The sequence below is a fragment of the Cornus florida genome, unplaced genomic scaffold, assembly GCF_030987335.1.
Source record: "Cornus florida cultivar Cherokee Brave unplaced genomic scaffold, ASM3098733v1 CherokeeBrave_3.0.0_Hap2_Chr02, whole genome shotgun sequence".
NCBI classification, from domain to species: domain Eukaryota; kingdom Viridiplantae; phylum Streptophyta; class Magnoliopsida; order Cornales; family Cornaceae; genus Cornus; species Cornus florida.
This window is the reverse complement of record NW_026775572.1, coordinates 106,001,229-106,019,559: the sequence shown is the minus strand read 5'-3', so window position 1 is coordinate 106,019,559 and position 18,331 is coordinate 106,001,229. Positions and strand designations below refer to the sequence as shown.

The following is an 18,331-nucleotide window of genomic DNA, read 5'->3' as shown; positions in this document are numbered from 1 at the left end:
TTGTGTTGCCTAATTTTGAGGCTAATCAATATGAAATCAAGCCCGAGACCATTCAAATGTGTCCTCTCTTTTATGGCTTGGATGAAGAGGAACCATATAGGCATCTTAATGGATTTCTTGAACTATGTTCCACCGTGAGGTACATGGATGTCCCAGAAGAAGTTCTTAAATTACTTCTCTTCCCTTTCATGCTTAAAAATAAAGCAAAGCATTAGTTTAATACTTTAGGGGTAAATTCAATAACATCTTGGGCACAAATGCAAAATGAGTTTTTAAAAAAATTTTACCCCGTAAGTTTGACCAATGTAATATGCGCTTCAATTAGAGAATTTTCTCAAAGGGAAGGAGAGTTGTTGCATGAGGCTTAGGAGAGATTGAATGACTTGCTAAGAAAGTGTCCACATCATGGTATTCCAAAATGGCAAGTTGTCCAATACTTCTATGAAGGCCTATCCGACATGCAAAATGACATAGTTGATACCTCATGTGGAGGTTTATATTTTGGAAAACATGAAGATGACATTTGGCACCTTTTTGAAAAAATGAGTGAAAACTCTTTGCACAAATATTACACTTCTCGGCTTGATCATGGTTTTAATAAAAAGGAGAAAAGTGTAACAGTGTGTCAAATTGAAAGTTCAAGGGAAATTATAGCCGAGGTTAAAACTCTTTCTCAAAAACTTGATCAATTCTTGTTGAATAAAAAACCGGCTATCAATGTATCTCCTTTTCATCATACAACTTATCTTTGTGAGCCTTGCATGACATGTTCAGGTGTTTTGCATACTGCTTTCGATTGTCCCCATGGACATGTTGTTAATGAACACTTTGAACAAGTTAACGCTACATTTGCTCTCCCCTATTCAAATGCATATGTTCCATTGTGGAATGAAAGCTCAAGCCCTTATCAAGCTAAAAATTTTCAAAGAAAATACATTCCACCTCATAAAAGAAATGGAAGTTCTCAAGGGTTTGTTTCTTCTTCTTCTTTCCATCATCAAAGAATAAATGACCTCTCACATCCTCAAATGTATGATTCCCAAGTTGGCTTTCATTATCCTCAAGCACTTTCTAATAATTCTACATTTGAAGATAAGGTTTTGATGGCCTTAGGTAGCTTAGAGAAGGATACCAACTTGTTGCATTCCCACTCTCGATCCATATCAAAGCTTGAATCCCAAATTGGGACCATAGCTAATGCATTGAATGTAAGAGAAATTGGAAAATTGCCTAGTCAACCCGAGATGAATCCAAAAACCCAATTTTGTGTGGAAGCAAACCCTACATTGGGGTGTTCTTCCCAAGCTCAAGCGCAAGCCATCACCACCTTGAGAAGTGGTAAGCAAGTGGATAATAAGGTTGAACTACCAAAGGAAGATAGTGAATCAGTGCAACCTAAAGTTGTCATCCATCCAATTCCCAATTCCACTCCTACTCCTTTGAATGAAAATGTTTCTAACCAAAATTCTCAATCTTCTCCATCATCCTCTCAAATTACAAAGTCCTATGAGCCAAAAGCTCCATTCCCTTATGCTTTAAAAGAAACTTCACCTTATGGGAGGCAAGAAGGGAAAACACATGACATGATGGAAGTTTTTAAGCAAGTCAACATCAATCTTCCTCTTTTGGATGCCATTAAGCAAATTCCACCTTATGCAAAATTCTTGAAAGATCTTTGCACACAAAAGAGGAAGAGCAAGGGACCAAGCCCTAAAAAAGTGTTTCTCACGGAGCAAGTGAGCTCCATTCTTCAACAAAACACTCCACTTAAGATCAAAGATCCCGGTGCTCCGACTATTTCTTGTGTAATCGGGACCCGTGAAATTCGTAGAGCTCTTCTTGATTTAGGTGCAAGTGTTAATTTGATTCCTTACTCCGTATATGTCCAATTAGGGTTGAATGAATTGAAGCCAACCTCGGTGGTGCTTCAAATGGCCGATAGATCCGTCAAAACACCTAGGGGCATGGTTGAGGACATCCTTGTTAAAGTGGATATATTCTACTTTCCGGTTGATTTTGTAGTTCTTGATACCGAACCGAATGCTAATCCTTACAACCACATCCCAATCATCTTGGGAAAACCATTCATTGCCACCGTAAATGCAACAATTAATTGTAGATCCGGGATTATGGACCTTTCTTTTGGCAACATGATGATCAAACTTAGTGTTTTCCATGCAAGTCGACATCCCATAGATGAAGATGAGTGTTGCCTTGTTGATGTGTTAGATGAGGTTGTTGAGGAATCGATTCCAACGATGGTAATGAAACAACCAATTGAGGATAGTCTTTCATCTCTTTTATCTGATGATCCTTTTGCTTCTTGTCTTCTTGAAATGTATGGAAGTTATGGACTTGATGATGAAAAATCAATGAATGAAGTAAGCAATCTCATGGAATCTGTTGCAAGCTTAGATTTTCCATCTTGGAAAACTCCAATAGAACCTCTTCCTCCACTCTCTAGCACTCCACCGGTCTCATCTTTAGTCTCTCTACCAATTCTTGAGCTTAAAACTCTACCTTCCAATCTCAAGTATGCATTCTTAGGACCAAAAAAGACTATTTCGGTTATCATTTCTTCAAGTCTTGAAAAAGACCAAGAAGATGCTCTCTTAAGTGTGCTTAAAGAAAATAAGGAAGCCATAGGATGGAGCGTGACAGATCTTAAGGGAATTGACCATTCTATTTGTATGCATCGCATACTTATGGAAGATGATGCAAAACCCTTTAGGGATGCCCAAAGGTGACTTCATCCAAACATGAAGAAGGTAGTTAAGAAGGAAGCTGTCAAACTCTTAGATGCCGGGATTATTTACCAAATCTCCGATAACAAATGGGTGAGTCCAACTCAAGTAGTTCCCAAAAAATCAGGGATTACGGTGGTGGAAAATGCAAAGGGTGAGGAAATCTCTAAGCGTACCGCCAATTCATGGCGTGTATGCATTGATTACCGCAAAATGAATGCCGCCACTAGAAAGGATCACTTTCCCTTGCCATTCATTGATTAAATTCTAGAGAGATTGGCCGGGCAACAATATTATTACTTCCTTGATGGCTATTCAGGGTACAATCAAGTAGCCCTTAACCCATTAGACCAAGAGAAAACCACCTTTATATATCCATTCGACACATCTGCTTATAGACGGATGCCTTTTGGCTTGTGCAATGCACCCACCACATTCCAAAGGTGTATGATGTCAATTTTCTCGGATATGGTGGAAGAGTATCTAGAGGTTTTCATGGATGATTTTTCTGTTTTTGGGTCTTCATTTAATGTATGCCTCAAAAATTTAGATCTAGTGCTTAAGAGATGTCGTGAAACCAACCTTGTACTTAGCTGGGAAAAGAGCCATTTCATGGTTCAAGAGATTATTGTTTTGGGTCACGTTATCTCAAGGAGAGGAATAGAGGTAGATAAAGCGAAGGTCGAGCTTATTTCTGAATTACCTCCACCTTCAACGGTGAGAGAGGTTCGCTCCTTTCTAGGTCATGCTGGCTTTTACCGCTGTTTTATCAAAGACTTTAGCAAAATTGCTTGACCCTTGTGCAACCTTCTTGCCAAGAAAACTCCTTTTGTCTTTGACCAAGCATGCCTAGACGCTTTTCATAAATTGCGTGAATTATTATCATCTGCTCCTATCATGCAACCTCCCAATTGGTCATTGCCATTTGAAATCATATGTGATGTTTCTGATTATGCCATGGGGGTAGTTTTGGGACAAAGAGTGGGTAAGTTTCCTTGTGCCATCTACTATGCAAGTAAAACTTTCTCGGGAGCTCAATTGAATAACTCCACTACCGAGAAAGAATTATTTGCCGTAGTGTATGCTCTTGACAAATTTCGTTCCTATCTCTTAGGGTCTAAGGTTATTGTTTATTCTGATCATGCCGCCTTGAGACATTTATTGACAAAAAGGGAAACAAAACCTAGGCTAATTAGATGGATTTTGCTTCTTCAGGAATTTGATTTTGAGATCAAGGACAAGAAAGGCACCGAAAATGTGATTGCCGATCATCTTTCTAGGTTATTGATAGAGCCTTTCCCTAGTCTACGAATCTGTGACTCTTTTCCAGATGAACAACTCTTTCAAATTTCTAATGGAAAAATGCCTTGGTTTGCCGACATTGTGAATTATTTGGCAGTAGGCAAGCTACCAACTTCTTGGTCGAAGAACGAAAATAATCGTTTCTTTGCCAACATCCGGAATTACTATTGGGAAGACTTTGTCTTATACCGATATTGTCCGGATCAAATTGTGAGAAGATGCATTCCAGAGAGTGAAATTCCAAGCGTCCTAGTGTTTTGTCACACTCTTGCATGTGGTGGGCATTTTAGTGCAAAGAAGACCGCCTTGAAGGTTCTTCAAAGTGGGCTTTTTTGGCCCACTATTCATCGAGATGCCTACAATTTTTGCAAATCATGTGAGACATGTCAAAAGATGGGGACAATGTCTAGAAGAGATATGATGCCCTTGACCAATATACTTGTTGTTTAGATCTTTGATATATGGGGCATTGATTTTATGGGTCCATTTCCTATGTCCTATGGTTTTCAATATATTCTTCTTGCCGTTGATTATGTTTCTAAGTAGGTGGAAGCATGTGCTACCAAAACAAATGACCACTCCGTAGTCATTCAATTCATTAAATCCAATATCTTTGCTCTTTTTGGTATGCCAAGGGCTATAATAAGTGATGGAGGAAAACATTTTTGCAACCAATTCTTGAGGCACTTATTTCTTAAGTACTCCGTCACTCATAAGGTAGCCACTCCCTACCATCCTCAAACAAGTGGGCAAGTTGAAGTGTCTAACCGGGAAATTAAGCATATTCTTGAGAAAACGGTTAACACCACTCGGAAGGATTGGTCAAGGAAGCTAAATGATGCATTGTGGGCTTATCGGACGGCATACAAGACTCCCATTGGCATGTCTCCTTATAGGTTTGTTTATGAAAAGCCTTGCCATCTTTCGGTTGAGTTAGAGCATAAAGCCTTGTAGGCGGTTAAAAAGCTCAATTTTGACCTTGTTAAAGCCGGAGAGAATAGGCTACTTCAATTGAGTGAGTTAGAAGAATTGAGACACAATACTTATGATAATGCCAAACTCTATAAAGAAAGAACCAAAGCCTTTCATAATAAGCATATTGTGAAAAAGTCTTTGGAACCTGGTCAAAAAGCCTGGCTTTTCAACTCTAGACTGAAACTCTTTCTTGGGAAATTAAGAACCAAATGGGAGGGTCCTTATGAAATCATCTCTGTTGCACCTCATGGGGCGGAAATATGAAGAAGGAGAACATTTTTAAGGTTAATGGACAGAGGTTGAAACCTTACATCGAGGGTTAAGTCTTTCAAAGACATTTGGAAGCTGCACATCTAGTTGACCCGGTGTATGAGCACATAGAAGATTGCATTGACAAGGGATCAAAAGTTTCATTTGAGCTTAATCCAACAAGTTCTTCAAAGAACCATTTGTTGGGTGGGGTTCAAAGCATCTATCACCCCAATAAGGAGGGGATGCATTATAAGATCTTTGATCTGGGCTAAAAGAGCCCAATGTCTTGCTAGAGACATTAAAAACTAGCAACGACATTTTGTAGGGTGTTAAAACCCTATTCCTCCCTCATTTCTATCTTAAAATTCATTTCTTGCGAAGTCTAGATACTTGTTTTTGGTTCATATGCATTGATAGGTACTGTGATTGGGATTGCATGCAATTTTATGTTATGATTGAGCATTTTGCATAAGTTCGATCGATCTCAAATGAGAGTTCGATCGATCGAACTTCCACCTGCATCCAACACTTAGAAAAATTTTCCACTTGCATCCAACACTTAGAAAAATTTTCCACTTGCATCCACCTACATCCAAATCACCTTTCTGTCCCATCGTTCGAACTTATTCTTAGATCGATCAGGAGACCTTCGATCGATCCAACTTCAAAGTTTGATCGATCTCATGATCCAACACTTAGAAAAATTTTGAGTCTGCATCAACCTGCATATTTCACCTCTCTGTCTCATCGATCGAAAACATTCCAAGATCGATCTGAAGTTCTTCGATCGATCCAACTTCAAAATTCGATCGATCTTCAAGTTCCAACACTTAGCCAAAATTTTGAACCAAAAACCTGCATATTTTTGCCCTTTGTCTAATCGATCGAACATTTTGTTCAGATCGATCTCAGTTCTTCAAATCTCTATTTTGACCCTTGTTTGACTTTATTTGACTTTTTAATTTTCAAAAAGCCAAAAATATTTTTATTTATTTATTTTTATTTTATTTTTCAAAAACTCCAAAAATATTTTCTATTTTTCAATTTTAATTTTTTATTTTAGTTTTAACTTTTCAAAAATTTCAAAAAAAATCCCAAAAATACTTTGAGGAGAGATCATCAAAGTTCGATCGATCTGAAGTCTCAGTTCGATCGATCGAACTATTCAGAAAATGTTTTTAAAAATAGATCTGGAGGGTTTAACGATCGATTCATTAGATTGATCCAATCCTCCAAACCCTTGTCCTTTATTCCCGTCACCACTGCACTCATCCATCTTCATCATCTTCTCCGGCGACTCTCCGGCGAGATCCACACTTCAATTTTTTTCTCTCTCCTCTCGGATTTGCATCACCATCTTCCTCTCATCTTCTCTTGCGACTAGAGGTAAGATCCGAGCCACACTTTGTCATTTCAAGCTTCAATTTGACAATACATGTTGCCTACATGCTAGATCTAGGATATATTGATGATGTAATCCACCATTGATGAGCTTGAAGCATGTTTGTATATATGTGTATATATATGTTTTTATATTTTTGATTTTTGAATTAATTTTTGGGAGTATGGGCCATGCTAAGTGAGTAGAATTGATTGGATTGTTGTGTTGAGGGGCCCACGACCTTGTTCGTGTGGCCCCCGAGCTTCCAAAGTCACAGATCTGTGACCTTTGAGTTTTCACCTTCGCACAGTTCGATCGATCGAACTTCAATCTCAGATCGATCTTGAGAATTCGATCGAACTCATATCTCAGATCGATCAAATTTTTGAGATCGATCTCAAACCTTTTTGTGATCGATCGAACTTCACAGATCTCATACACACACTTCATTCATCATGCATTATGTTCATGCTATCTCATATATGCCCAATGCCTGTGACATTCCACATTGGATACATTTCATACTTATATTGTTTAGCATGTTTCATATCTTGCCACTTGCATAGATTCATGTCATCTATATATTTTGTCTATCTTATTTGACCTGCATGTTTCTATTTTGTGCTTTCAATTCTTAATTTTAGCACCAATTCCCATTACAAGTTTCACCTTCCTTTTTGTAGGACATGACTAAACAAAAGTATGTTCGGACACAGGAGCCTGTAGAGTCCTCCCAAGCTCAGACTGCCCATTCTTCTGCTTGACCTGCATTTGAGGCTCTTAATCAAATAGCTAGCCTTGAAGCACAAATGCAAGTTTTGGAGGATACCCTGCTCGCCATTAGAGCTGACATTGCTTCCTTCCGTGCAGAGATCATGGCTGCACTTACTGACTTATCCAGGGAAATCCGCAGAGATCGCCCTACTAGTCCTACATCCTCTGCCTGAGACTCCCTGTTTCTCTATCTTTTTATACTCTATCTCTATGTTGCTAATCTGCTACATTATTATATTTACAGCCGGTCTGCCGGCTTTGATCTTTTGATGTATCCAGTACTCTATTTTATTTATATATGCTTTTGTTATGGATATCATGTGTTATATTCTTATCTCTGTATGATTGACTCCATCAGGTACATCACAGTGACTTCAGTGAGAGAGTGCTACCCGATTTTCAGGACCACCATTATACCTCTCTCACTGTTTTATTTCATTTACACTTGCATGTCCACTGTGCACAGATTATCCCTTTTTGTTATCTGATGAGTTTATCCGAGTGCCAAATTTCAGGACCACAGTTAATCCCAAGTTTGGGGGGGCCATGCCACCCAATTTGGATACTTCAGTCCCAATCATTCTTTGCCTTAATTGCACCGGTATACTCTTTTCTTTTGTTCTCTTTGTACATTGAGGACATTGTGCCATTTAAGCTTGGGGATAACGGTGTATGTTACAGTGTTTACTTTTAAATTCAAAATTTTGAGCATGACTTGTGTACTTGAGAGATTTTCTATGATTGGTCCATATCTAGCTATGATTTTGATCTTTTGAGGACTAAATTGCTTAAAATTTAAAAATTGCTTGACTTGAGAGTCCAATACTCCTTGTATGCCTTGTGGAAGCCATTTAGGAGTAAATTTTTTGAAAGATTGATATCTTGCTTGCACTTGTGGTCCACATCATCTTGATTTTGTGATTGTTTTGAGATTCATTCTAGGATTCTACACTAGCACTGGTGCACACTAGCATTCATTTGTGGGGGTACATGCTGATGGTGTTTTCAATAGGCCGCACTACCACCAAGTTTGAGAGTGTGCATTATAAGGCGTGGGCCAAGAGTTTTACGTTTATAAAAGCCACTACTACCTTTTAATATAAATATAGCTAGGGCGAGTAGGGATCATCCCAAGGGATTGTGAGGATCGAACAAGGTTGTGGAATCGCTATTAGGGCTAGTAGGTCGAGTGATCAAACAATTGGTTGGTTGGTTGATTAGACTAGAGAGCAACTAAATTAAACTAAGTGATAACAAAAGAATGCAATTAAAAGTAAATAAGAGAGAGAGAGATCTTGGGGTTTAGAGATCACCACCAAGTAATGCATTTCTATACCATTGACAAGTGACTAATGAGGGCAAATGGTGTGTTGCAATATTGGTGTGTGTGTGTTTGGTTGATTCAACAAGCAAGGATGCCTAGTTAAGTATGTATTGTCTAAACATCATGTGAAAGGCATAATATATCTAAACAATGAAGTATATAATGTCTAAACAACATGTGACACAAGGTTAATCCTTTCATTAAGCTCACAATCCAAATACAACACAAGGTTAGAGACATATGCTTCTTGTATTCAAAAGCTTGGATCATCAAAGAACAAGCATGGATTGTCCTCCCATTTAACACTACACTACTAACATGAAAATAAACTAGGAGAGAGGCACAATCTATCAAGGAATAAGTATGAACCATCAAGAAAATCACAAGAGCATTCCATTAAGCACTATGTTTTGACAATCTCTAAATCTATAACATCAATACACATAGACATGCATCAATAACACAAGAAATAGAGACAAACACATGAACATCTATTTTAGCATACATAGACATATGGATAGAATGAAATGATCAATTAGAAGCATTAAACCACATAAATCAATGAATAAACAAGATCTATATATATCAAAGTGTCAAAACATCAATTACAACATTAATCCCTCAATAATACACAAGATTAAGATATAGAAAGCATGCTTGGGGCTAACTCTAGCCCCAAGAGGATGTCTAGCCACTCATGGTGATGTTGCTTCAACCCTCAAGGGCTAACTCCATGGAAGAGATCTGCTCCTTGGTTGATGAAGAGTCTCCAATGGTGTCTCTAGCTTCCTCCTCCTCTAAACTTGTTCTCCAAGAGATGATATGAAATTGATATTGGCTCCCTTTGTAAAAAGCAATCCTTATCCTTATATAGGTAGGTCAAATGACACCTAAAATGAGCTGGGATTGTGCACACAACATTCCCTAATGATTGGATAAAGGACAACTTTCAATGAGGTAGAAATTTAACTTTTTCGCACTGGAGGAAGTTCGATTGATCGAACCTTGGACTTGGATCGATCGAATTGGCTGAGATCCATCGAACTTAGGCTGGATCGATCCAACTGGTTGAGCTTTTTGGAAAAAGACAAATCCAAGATATTTTGGGAGATATTTTTGGGAAAAAGGACAAAAGTGGTTAGTGGGTGGTACAGCTGTGGATATGATCAATCATTTGAATAAGGATAAAAGTGTTCGTTCGATCGAAGGGTGGTGTTGGATCGATCGAACTTTGGACTTTTTGCTTTTAGGCCAAGGCTTGGATCTATCTTGAAGTGCTGAGATCGATCAGTGTTCGATCGATCGAACCTTGAAGTTGGATCGATTGAACTTTGCTGCTTCCCATCTTTGGCTTCATTTGCTTCTTTCTTTCTCCACTTTGCTCATTTCTTTGTTTAATCCCAGAATTGCTTCAATTAAGCTCTTATTTGGCTGAGTTAGCTTTATTTTCGGGATAAGTGCCTGAAAATGGAAATAATACGAAATCAATCTAAAACGTTAAAATAAGATAGATAAAGGTGTTAGAATGCTTAAGGGGTTTAAATACGCACTTTTCAGTGCTCATCACATCCCTAAACTTAAATATTGTTAGTCCCTAGCAATGAAATAAAAAGGAAATGAATGAAATAAACAACTATACAAGTACGAGTCTAGAAAACAATAAATGGATAACGCCACTTTCGTAGGGAACACAATTGCACTTAGTATATGCAACAAGCCTTTTAAACCCCTAAGTTACCCCTAATGGACGAGTGAAGTCTCGTGAGGGTTTCCAAAAATGGTGCCCACAAACATTAAGCTCATTTTTTCAAAAGAGGCACCAATATTGCAAACAAGCATTGGGAGAAAACTACCTCAAGTATGTAATGTTTCAAACATTTTCGAGCAATCTCCCAAAATTTCAACATCAAGCAAGCAAGTATGGTCCTCCACATATCAAGAAAATGATCATGCAAATCAAAACAACTCTAGAATTCTTTTGAGTGGACCGGCATCAAATATGCTGCTATTTTAGCCAACTAGAGAAATGATCACATCCTTACCCTCAAACTAGTACACAAATCTAGTACCGATCATCAAGACAAAAAGTGAATCTTTTATTAAAACTTTATTATTCTAGGTGCGCTTATTCTTTTCACTCAAATTTTTTTTTTTTTTTTAATTTATTTGTTTATTATTTTTTTTTTAAAGGATTAAAGATGGAAGTATGGTGCAATGTGTTGACCTATTAAAAGCTTTCTAGTGATTCATGAGGTCGAGCGTTAGGTCAATGACTCCCAAACCAGACGACTTTAGGGCATTAGGCATTCAAATACTCCTACGGACTTACAAGCTCAAATCAACTAGGCTACAAATCAAGACAACCTCTATCTAATCATTTCCCACTTCTCACCTTTTTGGGAGAAGTCCTCACTTTTTTTATTGCTTTTTGCAACTTACCTTTCAGCGCGAGAAGTTTAGTGCTTGATGAGGCTAGAATCCCGGCTACTTAGTGAAAAGGGGTTGTTATCCACCTTTATCAAGAATGAAAGCTTTCAATGCACTACTAGCCCAATTGGGATATAACCAATTCAATAATCAACAAAGCATGTACCCCACAAATGAATGCTAGTGTGCGCCGGTGCTAGTGTAGAATCTTAAAATGAATCCCAAAGTAATCACAAAATCAAGATGATGTGGACCACAAGTGCAAGCAAGATATCAATCTTTCGAAAAATTTACTCCTAAATGGCTTCCACAAGGCATACAAGGAGTATTGGACTCTTAAGTCAAGTAATTTTTAAATTTTAAGTAATATAGTCCTTAAAAGATCAAAATCATAGCTAGATATGGACCAATCATAGAAATATCCCTCAAATACACAAGTCATGCTCAAAATTTTAAATTTAAAACTAACACTGCAAAACACCATTCCCCCCAAACTTAAATGGCACAATGTCCTCAATGTGCAAAGAGAACAAAGGAAAGAGTATACCAGTGCAACTAAGGCATAGAATGATCGGGACTGAAGTATCCAAAGTGGGTGGCATGGCCCCCCCAAACTTGGGATGAACTGAGGTCCTGAAAATTGGCACTTGGATAAACTCATCAGATAACAAAATGGGATAATTAGTGCACAGTAGACATGCAAGTGTAAATGGGATAAACAGATAAATAAATGAGAGAGGTATAAGGGTGGTCCTGAAAATTGGGTAGTACTCTCTCACTGAAGTCACTGTGATGCACCTGATGGAGTCAAACATACAGATATGAGAATATAATATATGACATCCACAATAAAAACAGATATATATATAAAATAAAGTACTAATACATCAAAAGATCTAAGCCAACAGACCGGCTACAAAAATAATAATGTACAGTGACAAAAGTAAAGTATCAATAGGAGAGAGGGATAATGAGATAGAAGGAACTGGGAACTCAGGAGGATGAGGTAGGACGGGCAGGTCGGGTTCCGCGGATATCTCTGGATAGATCTCGGAACATAGTCGCGACATTCGTGCGTAAGGCAGCAAAATCAGCTCTATGGGCTGTAAGATCAGCTCGTATGGTAGCAACAACATCCTCAAGAGTCTGCAGGCGTACTCCAAAGCCGGGGGTCAGATCTGGAGCCTTAGGTATAGATGAATCAGAAGAAAACTCCTGAGTCTGCTCCTGCTCGTGAATGGGCGACCCAGCTGGAGAGTACTGCTTTGTGCATCTGCAAGGCGCTCTAAGTCAATATCTATATGCTCGACAGTTGGATCGACTGGTGCGTCGTCCGCTGCGGAATCTGCTACGGCTGCCTGAGCTACTGCCTCGACCTCCTCCTCAGCCTCTAGCTCCTCTGCAGCCATTACCGCGTGGTCTTGCAGTCTAGTAATAATGGCGTTGTAGCTCTTGGTCCAGTCCTTCTTCAGAAAGTGACAGGAACCTCTCTCGGGGTGCTCCCGAGGATGAATAGGGGAGCGCTGGTCTATAAGAATTTGGGTGATGAAGTGGCTGAATGGAAGAGACTTAGCCCGTCCGGGCGTCTCCTTGCTGATGTACTCGTCATATAGCTTCCTCATCACGCTCCAGATGAGCCCGAGAATGGACACCCAGTGCCCGGTGTAGAAGGTGTAGAGGGCTGTCAAATAATCACCCCTCCTCTGAATCTTGTGCCCTGCCATATAGATGTTTCGAAAGAGCACGAAATCAGTAAACCACAGGTTATCTGGAAGGAATGTCCGGGTGGCGAAAGTCTTCCCAACGGCATGGTGACCTGTAAGAAAAACTGCCATGTCGGCATAAGAAGGCCTGTATAGCCTCTGATATGTCTCCTGAAGCTCTGGAGGACAGCGGTGTGGGCAGTGGCAAGAGCGGGCTAGCGAGTCCACTGTGATGGTGATCTGATGGCCATCTACAGAAGTGACCAGCTCTGCTGTGGTAGGCAGGGATGGTCGAAGGTTCTGGTAGAACAACCGTACCAGCCATGGGTAGACTGGCTCTGTGACTAGGGCAAGAATAGTTGTCAGGCCCCTCTGAATGATGTCATGGTAAGCTGATCGGGTCAGCACCGATCCAGAGAAAAAGGCCTTGTCGAACACTGACTCATGCCATATGCGCATATCTAGGCACGGGCCTGTCACGCTCCTGAGCTGGTACTGGTGAATGCTTAGCTCCAGTATGCGGTGGAGATGGTGATGGAGTAAATGCAAGATGAGTCGCAGAGGTGGATGGCATATGGTCATCCTCAGCCTCAGGAGATGGTGACTGAGGTGGGGTAGCTTGTGCTGGCTCCTCTTGTGCATGAGAGGGCTCTGCTGGCTCCTCTGTCCATGGTCTAATGTGGCGCTGAGGCCCGTGTTGCCTGTTGGCAACGGTCTTCCTCTTAACCATGGCCTACAAAAAGAAAAAGAAAAACTTGCAATGGGAGTTAGTACCAGAGTAAGAAAATTTAAGCACAATATAGAAACATGTATGTCAAGTAAAAATAGACAAAATAGATATGACATGAATCTATACAAGTGGCAGGATATGAAATATGCTAAATAATGTAAGTATGAAATGCATCCAATGTGGAATATCACAGGCATTGGGCATTTATGAGATAGCATGAACATAAGATGTGAAGAATGAAGTGTGTGTGTGAGATCTGTGAAGTTCGATCGATCACAAAAAGAAGTGAGATCGATTATAAAAGTTGGATCGATCGAAAATAAGTGAGATCGATCTCATAACTTCGATCGATCTGAGACATGAGTTCGATCGATCTCTCAAGATCGATTAGAGGTACAAGTTTGATCGATCGAACTGTGCGATGAATATAAACAGTCACAGATCTGTGACTTTGGAAGCATGGGGCCCACACGAACGTGTTCGTGGGCCCATCAACACAACACATCAATCAATTCCATCACTTTTCAAAGCCCAAACTCCCAATTTAAATCGGAATGCACAAATACATAAAAACATATATATATATATATATATATATATATATATATATATATATATACATGTGCACACAGTGTTTCAAAGCTTAAAAAATGGTGGTTTCGTCATCTCAATATCATGGATGCAACAAGTAAAGCATGGATGCAACATCTAAGTCATGTATACACGAGGTTGAAGCTTGAATCACAGAGGATGGATTCGAATCTTACCCAAATCGATGAGAGAAGTGGAGATATGAACGAGTGAAGATGAATCCGAAAAGGGAAAGAGAGATTGGCGCTTAGATTTCGCCGGAGAACTCGCCGGAGATGAGGGAGATGAGATTGCATAATGGCGACGAAGAGGGTTGGGGTTTGGAGGGTTGGATCGATCTAAATGATCGATCTTGAGACCTTCCAGGTCTATTTTAAAAAACATTCCCGACAGAGTTCGATCGATCGAACTTTAACTAAGATCGATCGAACTTTGATGAACTCTCTTCAAAGTATTTTTGGATTTTTGAAATTTTTGAAAAATGCAAAACTAAAATTAAAAATTAGAATTAAAATAAAATAAAATAAACTAGAATAAAATATTTTTGGTTTTTTTTTTAAATTTAATTGAATAAACAATAATAATTAAAAACTAATTAAAATATTTTTGAATTTTTGAAAACTTTTTGAAAAATAAAATAAAATGAAAATAAAATAAAATAAAAAATTTTTGGTTTTTGTTTTTTTTTTTTTTTTTTTTTTTATAAATTTAATTGAATAAACAATAATAATTAAAAACTAATTAAAATATTTTTGAATTTTTGAAAACTTTTTGAAAAATAAAATAAAATGAAAATAAAATAAAAATGAAAATATTTTTGGATTTTTAAAATTTGAAAAGTCAAAACAAAGTTAAAATAATGAAATGGAGAACTGAGATCGATCGAAACAAGAGTTCGATCGATCAGACAGAGAGCAAAAATATGCAGGTTTTTGGCTCAGAAAATTGGCTAAGTGTTGGAACTTGAAGATCGATCGAACTTGGAAGTTGGATCGATCGAAGAACTTCAGATCGATCTTGGAATGTTTCAATCGATGAGATAGAGAGGTGAAATATGCAGGTTTATGCAGGCTCAAAATTTCTCTAAGTGTTGAATCATGAGATCGATCAAACTTTGGGGTTGGATCGATCGAATGTCTCTTAATCGATCTAAGAGTTAGTTCGAACGATGGGACAGAGAGGTGATTTGGATGCAGGTTTTTACAGGTCGAAAATTTTTCTAAGTGTTGGATGCAGAATGGAGTTTGATCGATCGAACTCAGGTTTGAGATCGATCGAACTATGCAAAATGCTCAATAATGACATGAAAGCTCATGCAATCCTCACCAAAGTTCCTTTCAATGCATATGAACCAAAAACAAGTATCTAGACTTCGCAAGAAATGAAATGAAAGATAGAAATGAGGGAGGAATAGGGTTTTGACACCCTACGAAATGTCTTTGCTAGTCTTTAACGTTTCTAGTAAGACATTGAGCTTTTTTAGCCCGGATCAAAGATCTTATAATGCATCCCCTCCTTGTTGGGGTGATAAATGCTTTGAACTCCACCCAACAAATGGTTCTTTGAAGAACTTGTTGGATTAAGCTCAAAAGAAAGTTTTGATCCTTTGTCTATGCAATTACAACCTTTGGGCTTCCATGCCCTTTCAAAGCAAGAATTTGAAACAAGACTTTGAGAATGCAAGGTTGAAGATGTTCCTTTGGAAGTTTTGGTCTTACACAAAAGCTCATGTCCTTGACATTGAAGATCATGACATTTATCTACAATATTAACCTCTCCTTCATATTCGTCAAATGAATTGGGTGTGGGATTAAAGATATTCAACTTCACCTTCATGTGGCCAAATGAGATCTTCATTATCTCCGTCCTACAATTGATGTTGCCATTAGCAGTTGCCAAAAAAGGACGGCCAAGGATAACGGGAATTTGGCTTTTAGGATTGGGGACCAGTTCCTTGTCAATGACAACGAAATCAACCGGGAAGAAGAATTTATCAATTTTAATCAAAACATCCTCAATTATACCCCTAGGCTTCTTAATGGATCGGTCGGCAAGTTACAAAACTACCGACGTTGGTTTCAATTCACCTAGGTCCAATTTGACATAAACCGAGTATGGAAGAAGGTTGACACTTGCTCCTAAGTCAAGAAGCGCCCGATTAATGATATGATCACCAATAATACATGATGTAGTGGGTGAACCAGGGTCCTTAAACTTTGGAAGAGTGTTATGTTGCAAAATTGAGCTTACTTGCTTGGTCAAAACCACTTTTCTTGGTGCTTGGCTCTTGTTCTTCTGCTTTTGGGTGCACAAGTCTTTCAAGAATTTGGCATAAGCTGGAATTTGCTTGATTGCATCCAATAGTGGAATATTGACTTTTACTTGCCTAAACATTTCCATGATTTCATTGGTTTTTGCCTTTTGCTTGTCTTTTGAAATGGAACCTTTTAAGGCATCCGGAAATGGAACTTTTGGTTCAAACACTTTTTTAGAATTTTCTTTTGAACTCTCTTCAACACAAGAAGTTTTTAAATCATTGTATTCTAAGTCATTTTTCAGCAAAACGTTTTCAACATCATTTTTCAAAACTTCTTTTTCAAACACATTTTTCAAACACATTTTTCAAAACTTTCTCATTCACAAGATCATGTATATGCAATGAATGAGGAATGGGATGTGAAACGGGAAGGGTGACAACTTGAGGTCGCACCGGTTCACTCTCTTCATTGGACATTTCTACTTGATTGTCCACAACCCTACTACTCCGCAAGGTAGTCATCGCATTAACATGTTCAATGGTGTGGCCTTCCAATAAGGAATGGGTTTCCACAACACATTGTTACTTTGGTGGGGCATTAATGGGCATCTTTCCCTTCTCTCTTACATTGAGAGTGCTTGCTATTTGCCCTACTTAGGTTTCTAGCTTCGCAATAGATTGAGAGTGAGAGTGAAGCAATTGTGTGTTAGCCTCTAAAGTGCCCAAAGCGTTTAAAACTTTTTCTTCAAAGGCGGGATTTCTAGTATTTCCTTGGGAATAAGATTGGTTGGGAAAATGAGAATTAGCAAATTGATTCCTTCGTGATTGATAAGGTCTATAACCTTGGGATCCTTAGTTTTGAAGTGGAGGTGGAATGTACTTCCCTTGAAAACCGCCTTGGGAAGGGTTTGAGCCCTCTCCTTGGTTTTTCCAAGAGAAATTCGGATGATTCCTCCAACTTGGATTATAGTGAGTACCATAAGGATTGTTCCCTTGGTTCACAAAAGCTGCATTGACTTGTTCATTAGGTTCATTTTGCACTTGTCCGTGAGGACAATGAGAAGTAGAATGAAGAACACTAGAACAAGTCATACATGTTTCATTTGATGCACGATGAGAATGGTTAGGGAATGAAGATACTTGGTTCACTGAGTTTTGGTTAATCAAAAATTGATCAAACCTTTGAGATAAAGACTTCATTTCGGCGGCTATTTCATTTGAATGGTCGACTTGATGTAAGCCAACACTCTTCCTACCTTGTGAATTTCTACCATTATTGGATGATAGTGTTCTATGCAAAGAATTTTCACTCATGCTCTCATAAAGACGCCACACGTTATCCTTATGCCTATCAATGTATGATCCACTCATGGAAGCATCAACCATACCCTTATAATTGTCTGATAAGCTCTCAAAGAAATATTAAACTAATTGCCATTTGGGCATGTCATGATGTGGACATTTCCTAAGCAATTCATTGAAGCGTTCCCATGCCTCATGAAACGTTTCTCCATCCCATGTGAAAATTCTCAAATTGAGGTCCTCATGGCATGTGTCTTTGAAAACGGATAATACTTCTTCAAGAACTCTTGTTGCATTTCTGCCCAAGAAGTGATTGAAAAAGGCCTAAGATTGTTAAACCAATACTTTGCCTTGTCTTTTAAGGTGAATGGAAAAAGTTTGAGTCTTAAAACCTCTTCTGGCATGTCCGTATATTTTACGGTGGAACATACCTCAAGAAACTCATCCAAATGCTTATAAGGTTCTTCACTTGCAAGTCCATGATAGTTAGGAAGCATTTGAATGGTTTGTGGCTTAATTTCATAATGATGTGCTCTAAATGGAGGCAATTGGATGCACGTAGGTGCATT

The 18,331-nt window shown here is 38.6% G+C and overlaps 1 pseudogene; it reads left to right on the top strand.

The window, feature by feature from the left end:
* The first annotated feature begins 17,904 nt into the window (after positions 1-17,904).
* LOC132297858 (small nucleolar RNA R71) lies at positions 17,905-18,002 on the top strand (annotated as a pseudogene).
* The last annotated feature ends 329 nt before the right edge of the window (positions 18,003-18,331 follow it).